Here is a 9,781-nt window from a genome sequence, read left to right on the forward strand (position 1 = left end):
TTTTCTTATGAAGTACAGAGCCCTTCCCCCACCGACCCCGATGTATAAGCTCTCATTCTCTCTATTGTTCAAGACTCGGCCTCTCAGGCACCATCTGCATCCTATGACTGGCAATTATGAAACACACTTCACCTGGCAACGTCCCCAGGAGGCTACATTGGAGCTGCTGCCAGGCATCTCCAGAGCCTGTTCTGCTCCCAGAAAGTCCTTGCCTCTGGAGCAAGAAAGCCCAACAGAAATAAAAGTGAGAATTGAGAAAACATTCATTTCTTCCAGTAAATTCAGCCAGTGTGCTCGAGGAGCTAGGATAATTCTTCCCCAGGGAGGCGGACTTCTCAGTCTTCAGCCTAGCTCCTAGCATTGAACATCGCCAGGCCGTCCACGGGGCTGGTGTGAACTCTGTAATCAAGTTTGGGAAATCACTAAACTCTTTGCATGCTGAATAGCTATTTATATATTATATAAATAAATAAATGGATAAATAAATAAATATAAATATAAATATATATATATATACATCTCACAAATGCAGGCCACATGTCGAATTCAGCTTTGCTTTTTAACAAATGAATAAACCTAATAAAATGAAACGTTTGACGGGGTATTTGGAAAGACATCTATTTAAATTTTTATTAGACGTGTTAAAAACGAAGAATGGTTTAGAAAAACATAAAATAAATAAATAAATAAATAAATAAATATATAAACACACACATTACAGATTAAACTTTATTAGAAGACACGTTAGCTAACAGGGCATATGGAACTTCAAATGTTTTGTTATATAGCATGGACATTTTATTTTACATATTGGAACATAAAGCCATTTTACAACTGTGAAGTGTGTGGATGCTCTTTACTGCTGACTTGTCATTTCTTGGCTCGGCAAGGGTCTCTGCCTCCCTTTTGCTTATACTTTTTTCCCAAGGGCCCTCGGTGCCTTTGAGCGTTTGTACCATGGAGCCTTTGAGCTTAGAGGGACGTAACTTAGGTCCCATGGAGCAACTGTACCTTTGATATCATGCTACTCTCCGGGTGATGGGTCTGGATTCCAGGGCCCATGAAGACACCAGAAGGGCGGGGTAGGCAGTACACAAGAATCCGTCACCTTTTAGTAGTCAACACGCAATCTCGTGATTTGGGGGGTGGTGGACTCCCAAGTAGAGACTTTCTTGGTGGGCTTCATGCAGCTGCTGCAGGATAGGAACTGAAGAGCAGGCTCCATTCAGAGACCGGGGCTTTCTGGAGCAGTCAGATGTGTGAGCTCATCAGCCACTGCACCCCAGAGAGGAGGGGTCAAGGCTGACAGAGCCCACCACTTGCTCACTCCTCTGCCGGAGCCCTGAAGCCCGGCTCCAAGACTGGGGAAAAAGGAGATGGAATCCAGTCCAGGTCCATCCTACTGGAAGAGAAGAGGAGCCAGTGGCGGAGGTGCTGTTGGGTCTTCCTCCTTACAAACCCTTCGCCTCTCCCTCCGCCCCCGCAGCACGGCTCTTTTTCCAAACCTGTTCTCTGTCACCCACCATCTCATCTCCACTGCAGGCTGGTGGGAAGCCAGGAGAAGAGGAGGCAACGGTAAGCGCTGCCTTTTAAATCTATGTCCTCATCAAGGTTAAGATGACATTTCTTGCTGGGTAAAAAGTCAGCCCGTGTCCTGTTTCCTTAGAGTCCTTTCCTTGTGGCTCTAGGATTCCTCTCTGGCTGGACCTCCTCCTGCAGAAGGAGGCCAAGCTCCTTCCTCCCTTGGCTGTTGGCTCCCACCTTGGGCTCGTCATCCCAGAGAAAAGCTGAACTGGAATGGGCTCAGAAGACAGGGAAGCGGGGCACGGCTTTTCTAACTCATGCCTGCTCTGCTCTTTTCTGTCTGGGCGAAGGCTGCATTCCGGGGATATACTCCACTCCTTCTAGAACCCCAGGCAAAGGGCTGGGAGCTGGATGTGAGCTTCCAGGCTCTCTCCAGACACAGAGTTGCCTGAGCCCAAGGTAAAGGAAGCTGCTTCTAAAGGGATGTTTTGCCTTTACGCAGCCCACAGCTTCTTTCCTACTTTCTGGGAAGCACACGGTCCTTAGTCTTCCCCACCTGGGCATGGCTAGAGCAAGGCCTGCAGTGGGATTTGTGGAACTTTCCTGCCCCTCTGAATCAACAAGCCAATAAAAAGGGGGCATATGGGACACCCTGGAACAAAGGGCACCATTCAGTAGCGCCAACAGGTCGTACATCATCGGGCCAGAAACCTGCCACATGAAAAGTGTCTGCTTCTGCTGTGCCCGGCCTGGGAAGGGAAGAAAAGGGGGCGGCAGGGTGGGGGGTGGGCTGGGGAAAGGCAAATGTTCAGCCGAGAGGCCACAGGCAGGCAGCCACAGGGCTCTGCTCTCCAGCCCAGGGCCAGGCCACTGGGGGAAGCTGGGCTAGGCTCTCAGGCACAGCCCAGCCACCCAACTGCTCTCCCACAGCAGAAGAGTCTGGAATAACAAAAGGGAGAATGAAAAGAGAAGCTGGGTCAGACTGACAAATTGTTAAAAAACCAAACCAACTTCCAGCCTCGGCTGAGCCTCAGGGGGTCAAGAGGCCTCTGCTGGCCCCACTAATGGAGCCTGCTGGAGGAGTAGCAGCCGGCCTCGCAGTGTCTTATCTTACAACATAAAATTAAAACCCACTTAAAAGGCCGGAGGGCATGTTAACATTCCCCCTGCTGTCTAATTGAAGTAGTTCCCAGTGCAAAGGATTTCACTTGAAAGATGTCTCCCCTCAAGCCCCAGTCCTCCTGCTTGGCGGGCAGGGAAGGGGGTGGGGAGAGAGAGACTGTCCAGGACCAGCACGAGCTCAGGTCGGAAAAGCGAGGGTTGTGTCTGCTGCCCCCACCCAGGCAGCAGGTGGCGACAGCAAAGGTTAGGACAGGCTGGGTTGTTGTGCATTAAAAAAAAAATTTACAAATTCATTAGTAGCTATGTCAGCAGAGGCCAGACTCCTGACAAGAAGCCCTGGTAATGATTCAAATATGGTGAGCTCCGCAGCACAACCTGGCAGTTCCCCCGGCCAAGAGACTTCTACTCAGTCCCCCCAACGAGGCCCTCCTCCCTCCTATGCAAATATATTACAGGTCTCCAAGGCATACGGAATCAATCAGGAACATCCTGTAAAGGTGATGAACTTGCACTGGCCATCGCGAGTAATGGGAACCAGTCAGCCTGAAGCCGGCTGGGACTGAAAGCCAAGGTGACAGCTATTAAGCAATTGTGTGCAGAACAAAATGGCAAAGGGGCCAGGTAATCAATTCAATTTCAATGGGCGACCCAAGCAACTGCAGCGTCTGTCGCTGCTCATTAGAAAGGTCCTGGCTGGAGCCTTCAGTGTGAGCCCATCTCAGATCAGAAACAGGCCTGGGATGAAAAGGGGAAGAACTGTCTCCTGAGAAGCAGGCAATGAAGGACTCTGTTTTATGTGACTGTGTTCTTCCTTCTCTCCTTGAAGAAAGAGTAGAAAAAAAAGCAAGCAGTTTGGAGATTAGATAGTTTTCTTTTCAGCCATTTATCATTATGAAAGAAAGTAGACAGGGCAGGGGCAGAAAAATCTCCAGTGGGATTTCTGCAAAGTCTCACTAAGAAGGACCAGGTTTACACTTTGCAGCTCAAACAGTCCCTGCTTATTACCACGGCCCGATGGGGTCTGCAGAGCGTCCAGAGTCCCTCTTCTCTAACGAGGGCAAACAGGCCCCAGTGCTCTGAGGATCACAGAAATTCTCCTGCAGAAACTCCAACCCACCAAACTGTATCACTTGTGAAAATTAAAGCCTGAGTTGGAATAACAGAGAGAGGAGGCAAACGGGAGAGGAAAGATGAGTGAGAGTCGTACAAAGTCTCTGCAGGTTAGGCCCCAGCCGTGACTCCCTCAGTCCCCCGGGGCCCAACACGGGGAGGCAGGGCCCTGCTGTGTCTGCCTGAGGTCAGCACCGACACCAATCTGATGGTGGACCCTGGCAGCCAGCTTGAAAATTCTAGGTTCGTGTCCGGTTCTCTGGTGCAGGGGGTTGGTGGAGGCAGCGCAAGGGGCACCCATAGGCTCAGAAGCAGTGAGAACGACCAGCGATTGACTGGGCTGTGGAGGGAATGGGAGAGACTTGTGAGCAGATGGCAAGGGATGCAGAACCAGGAGAGAGGGCTGTCTTGGAGCCTAGGGCGAGGAATAAAACAGCCAGGGCATGAAGGCTCAGGGCTGGGGCAGAGTTGGTGGTGAGGGAGGAAGGGGAACTTAGAAAAATGAGAGCAGTGAGTGCCTGTGATAAGATCATCTTTATGAGAAGAATTACAAATGGATAATTACCCTGAACAAAACTAACCTCACTAATAACATAAAATGCAAATTAAAGTGACAAATACCACTTTTGTCAAACAAATGAATAAACGTTTAGGAAAAGGTGTGGGGAGCCTCTCTTAGATATTACTGATGGGAGCACAGATTGTGAGTCTTTCTGGAAAAAGCAGTTTGATAGTGTAGAGAAACTCTCTAAAATGTTTATATCCTAAGGAAAATAACCAGCAATGCGAACATAACTTAGTGCTCTAGAATGTTCATTGTGGTATTATTATTAATAGCCCCAAATTGGCAGAAAGTAAATTATGGTTAAGTAAATTATGATAGACTCATATGCCGGAATATGGTGTAGTCATTGAAATTATGTTTACAAAGTGCATTTAATGACATGGAGAATTGATGTAAAACTAAGTGAAAAAAGAGGATCATGATAGAGAGTATGATCTCAAGAATATTTGAAAAGGAAAAAAATATTGGAGTAGCCAAACTATAGATCATTAAATAGTAATCCACAAGAAAATGAAATATATAAATACATATCTCCATGATATATTATGTGAAAAAAGTTTTCTGAATAATATGTATGGTCTCTCATTTATGTAAAAAACAAAACAAGAACTTCTGTGTGTGTGCACATATATGTGTGTGATGTATGTGTGTGATGTGTGAGTCTCTAGATGTGTGAGCCTATAAGGTGTATTCATGTGTGTGAGTGTATGTGAGTGAGTGAGTGTGTGTATGTGTGTGTGTGTGTGTGTGTGTGTGTTAGGGATAGATTTAGAAGGAATTGTTTCTGATAGTTCCCTCATACATCTCCATTTTGTTTGACTTCTTTCAATGAGCCTGTATTACATCTGTGACTAAAAGATTTAATTAGAGAAAAAGGAAAAGAAGCTGGGACTATAAAAGTACCCGAAATAAAAGAAGAAAGAGTAGAAGAAACTACTCAAATGCTATGTCGGCAGCTCTGGGAACTGGTGGCTGCTGCTAGTCAAGTGGACAAGCCCAGCTGGTCATGACTTCCCGGCCCCCCCGCCCCACCTGACCCTCGAGCTCCCCCTCTTAGAACCTCTTCTGCCCAGGCCTTTAACGCTACCATAATTCAAGGCCTGGGGCTTTAGCCTTCTCTTCTCACCAGCTACTCTCCTGAGGTGATGCCGTTGGCTCCCACGCCTTCCTTCACCAACGCACGTCAATGAGCCTCAAGTCCAATTTCACTTCCCTCTCCTGGGACTGCCTCTTGGACATTTCTGTTTAAGAGATGTCAGGATCTCCAAATTACCCTGTTTAAACCTGAACCCGTCATCCCCCTCCAAACATCTTGCATTCTGTTTTGCTGAATGGCACCACTAACCAACGTCCCATTGCTCAAGTCAGAAACCCAGACTTCAGTGCTGACTCCTTCCTTCCCTACCTGCCCACCTCCAAACACTCACCAAATTACACAGATTCTACCTCTTAAAAAGCACTTACATTTGCACACTTTTTTCTCTCCCATCAGGCCTGGCATGGTTTGCCATAACAGCAAATCCTTGGGTCTGGGCTGCCCAGTCTGCGGTTAGCTGTGGGAGGCTACAGAGCATTAGGCTGCAGCGAGCAGTACTCCTGGGCACTAACGCGTCACTCATGGCGTGATGGCTGTTCAGACATGTGGAGCCACGGAACTGCCAAGCAGAAGAGCTGAGGCTGCTCAAGGATAGAGTGCTGCCTTCAGTGGTGACTCTGCTTTCAGCGCGATATGGCCCGAGTCCTCTGCTCTGGCTGATGCCATGGGTGTGTCGAGGAAATAGGGCACTCCTGTGGCCCATCAGCAGGGTCACAGGCCATCCTCCAGGTATCTGAGCACCCTCCTGCCCTATAGGCCTGTATCCAGAATGTGATGCTCACACCAAAAGCTCTCTGTTGTCTTATCCAGTTGCTTCCTAGGAGAAAACGGGCTGCGGGAATATGAGATCAGGGCTGTTCCCAGCGTCTGCCCTCCGTGTCCCTACATCTCTTTCTCCTTCAAAGATTTCAAATTCTCCCCTTCCCAAAACCCTTCCGTGGGAGACCGCTCGGCCTATGCCAAGATAAGACTGGCCTTGTCTATCTCTTAAGAAGAGAAAAATCAAACCAAACCAAAGACAAGAAGCCCATAGGGAGCCTTTACACGACCCCCTATGTAGCGTACCTAGGACAAGGTGCATGCGTGGGAAATAACGGTGCTGCTTAGTCCTTTATGCCTGCTCAGCTCCACCTCTCTCCCTACCAGGTGTGGGAGGGCAGCGGGTGAGCCACTCACCATTCTACCTGCATTGAGTTAAATGAGTTCCTCAGTATGCTCTAACCTGAACCTTCTTGAGATTTGGGTCTAAGGAACTGGGAGACTCTTCCAAATATGTTAGTGAACAATTTATGGTACTTAGATTCACAGGCACCTCCACCAACCATAGCCACCCACCACAACTGGACCATGAACTTGGGTTTTCTGTTGCTCTCCACCTCACAGAGGATAGGCTGATCAAAAGAGGAGGGGCTATCATTACATTAGGTCTCATCCTCTCCATGAGGCTGGGTCAGTTTGTTCCAGACTAGTGGAGGTACCTCTAAAACAACTGCTTAAAGTGTTTTGGGGGTGGCCCCAAGCCCCCAGATAACAGAGCCAAGGTGTCTTTTCCTTGCCTTTCCGGATCCCGGTTACATGAGCTTCCTTGGGACGACCTGGAAGAGTCTTGTTCTGGACTCACTTTTCTTTAACACCAAGAATTCCTAGCTAGGGTGCCTGAAGCAAGGGCTGGGTCTATAAAATGCCGTGGTTCCATTAGGAATGATGGAAACTATGTGAGCTGCTTTTAATAGCATCAACTATAGCACAGTCTTCTTTCTCCTTAGACTGCACATGCTAATTGCCTGGCCCACCTGCTCTGTGGCTCAGACTGAAAAGCCAAAGGCTACTTCTTCAGGGCAGTCGATGAACCTGAATTTATTCCAGACGCACCACTGAAAGCTCAGGCTTTAAGCTCTGGCTTGTCACTCTAGAGACCTGAACGTATTTTTCTAGCCCAAGAAAATGAGCTTTTGGCTTTTTCTTATATCAGTTTGGCGCAGTAAAAAGAGCTTGGGACTGGGTGTGAAGAGATGTGGGTCTGAGTCCCAGTTTGTCACATGCTAGCTGTGCGACTTGCCCTCTTTCCGAGCCTCCTTTTCCTTCTTCCGTGCAGGTCCTCATCTCCCTTGCAGCACTAAAGGCCTATGATTCCAGGAATAATGTCTGCCATCATGAATTTCTTAGTAATAGGGGCACTGTGTCTGAATCCATAGCAGAACTCTCTCCAAAGTAAGGTAATAGAAGGAAACACTACAACTTCTTTTCCTATTTATTTTAATCTCATCCTTTTCAAATATCTAATGTCTGTATCAGTACAGTAGTACATATGCGTAATTTTTAAGTAAATTTATAAATAACAAATAATACGTTGGAAATATGTGCTTTAAAGATTTTGCTGAAGGAAGTCGAGATTTTTAAAACATATGGAGACTACAGGGTGACCAAGAAGTCACTATGAGGCTGTAGGCTCTACATGACCTCCTAGAGATGGTTCACTAGAGCTCTAGAAAGAGAGGCACAGTGAGACACCGGAGAGAGAATGGCCTGGAGCTCTGCCACCTATTAGAGGTAGGAGCCTCTGTCTCTCCATATGTTAATTAGGGCAATAAAGTGCTACCTACCTTCCAAGGTTACAGAAAAGATTAAGAGAAATAATACAGATAAAACTGTGCTCAATTCAAATTGCCCCTCTATCCCAGCTTGGGATGCCAGTCTGCACGGCTTTCATTTTTAGATGCTTAAAAGATGTGAGATTTTTTTTTCCTCCTGGAAATTCTTTTTATTGCTTTTTAGCACTTTATTGCTTCTCCTGTCTCACAGTTAAGCCTCCTTTAACAGCTGCCGAGCCAAGATCTACGTGCAGTTAGGTGTACAACGCCAAGGGAGGGGGCCAGGAGGGTGAAGCTGGGAAGAATACTGCTTGGTCTTTCCAGCCCTCTGAGCATCTCACACTTCCAGGGGTTTGAGGCTTGTCCAGGACTCAGGACAACATTCAAGGACACTTAGGAAAAGGTATCCCTCCAACAGAGAAGCCAGCCACCTTCACCAGTGCCTCCAGGAAGAGAAGGCTTGAGTTTCCCGCTCCTTTATCCAAAACTCATTGCCAAATGTAACGATAGTGGGGATTAATCGACTGCTGAGACAAAGTCCCAACTCTGCCACTGGCTTCTCGGAGGCCTTGGACAAGTCCCTTGGTCTTTCTTGGCTTCGGTTTCCTCATTTATAAAAAGGGATGAGTAATATCTGTGCTGCCAACCTTCTAGGTGTGGCTCTTGGGCAGAATGGGATGTTCTGCATCTAAATACTTAGTAAGAAATGAAAGAGATTGCAATGTTTAAGCTTCCTATTGGTCTAATTAGTACTTGTCCATGCTCATTTTTGCATTTTCATGGAAAAAACCACTGCTTTTTATAGACTGAAAAGGGGGAATGGTTGGCAAGGTATCGAGCAATCTCATCAGCTCTGAGAGGTGGATGATTTAGCATCATCACCTGCCTTATCATTATCCTCGCCCTGCCTGTATCCTCAGCTTTTGACGAGGTCAATTTCCGGCATACTCAGAAAAGCCCGTGGCTGTGGTCAGGAACAATTGGCCACAGTGCTCCTCTCATGTTGTTGATCCTTTCATTTCCTCCAGCAGACTCCTGCCGGGGACAAAGTTCTGAGTTTTACACTACTTTTTTGAACTAATCGTTTATAACGGCCCCAAACACCCAGTCTCTCTCTCACCTTTGCTGTCCAGCTACTGCTCTGGATGGCAAGATTGCTAATTGGGACATGATCCCAGCCAAATGGCAAGAAAAATTCAAAAAGCCAGTTCCCTGGACCTTAACTATCCTGCTCACAGCTTTACAGTGCAGGCAGCCTTGGAGGAAGTGTGAGTCATACCCAAGAGGTGAGGCTGCTGCTTACTTAGAGGAGGCCTCCGCGATGACATTTTTCACGCTTTTAATAAACCGCTGTATTATTAGAACTCACCAAAGCTGAATTTAATGAAATTTTTAGGCCCTAAGGCCTGAATTTTTCTTTTGTGTTGCAAAATGAAACCAACTGGTCCAATTCAAATTAACCCCCCAAAATGCACAAACTTTGTTTCTTTCATTCTTTTTCCTTTCTCTCTTTCTTTCTCTCTCCCCTTTCGCCACGCTCTCATTTTCAAATTTTGCTGGTGATTACATTTTATTGGAAAAAAAAGGAAATATACTGGAGGAAGAAGAAATAAAATATAAGAAACATTTTCAAAACGGCACAAGTTTCTCTACAGACTTCTTTAAGGAAAGTTACCGGTAAGTGACAAAGTCATATGCGAATTTTTAAAAAGAATGAAAAGGTGAAAAATACAAGGTCCTCTCAACTTGTACCAGAGACATAATCTGATTTAA

The sequence above is a fragment of the Pteropus vampyrus genome, unplaced genomic scaffold (genome assembly GCF_000151845.1).
Source record: "Pteropus vampyrus isolate Shadow unplaced genomic scaffold, Pvam_2.0 Scaffold261, whole genome shotgun sequence".
Classification (NCBI taxonomy): domain Eukaryota; kingdom Metazoa; phylum Chordata; class Mammalia; order Chiroptera; family Pteropodidae; genus Pteropus; species Pteropus vampyrus.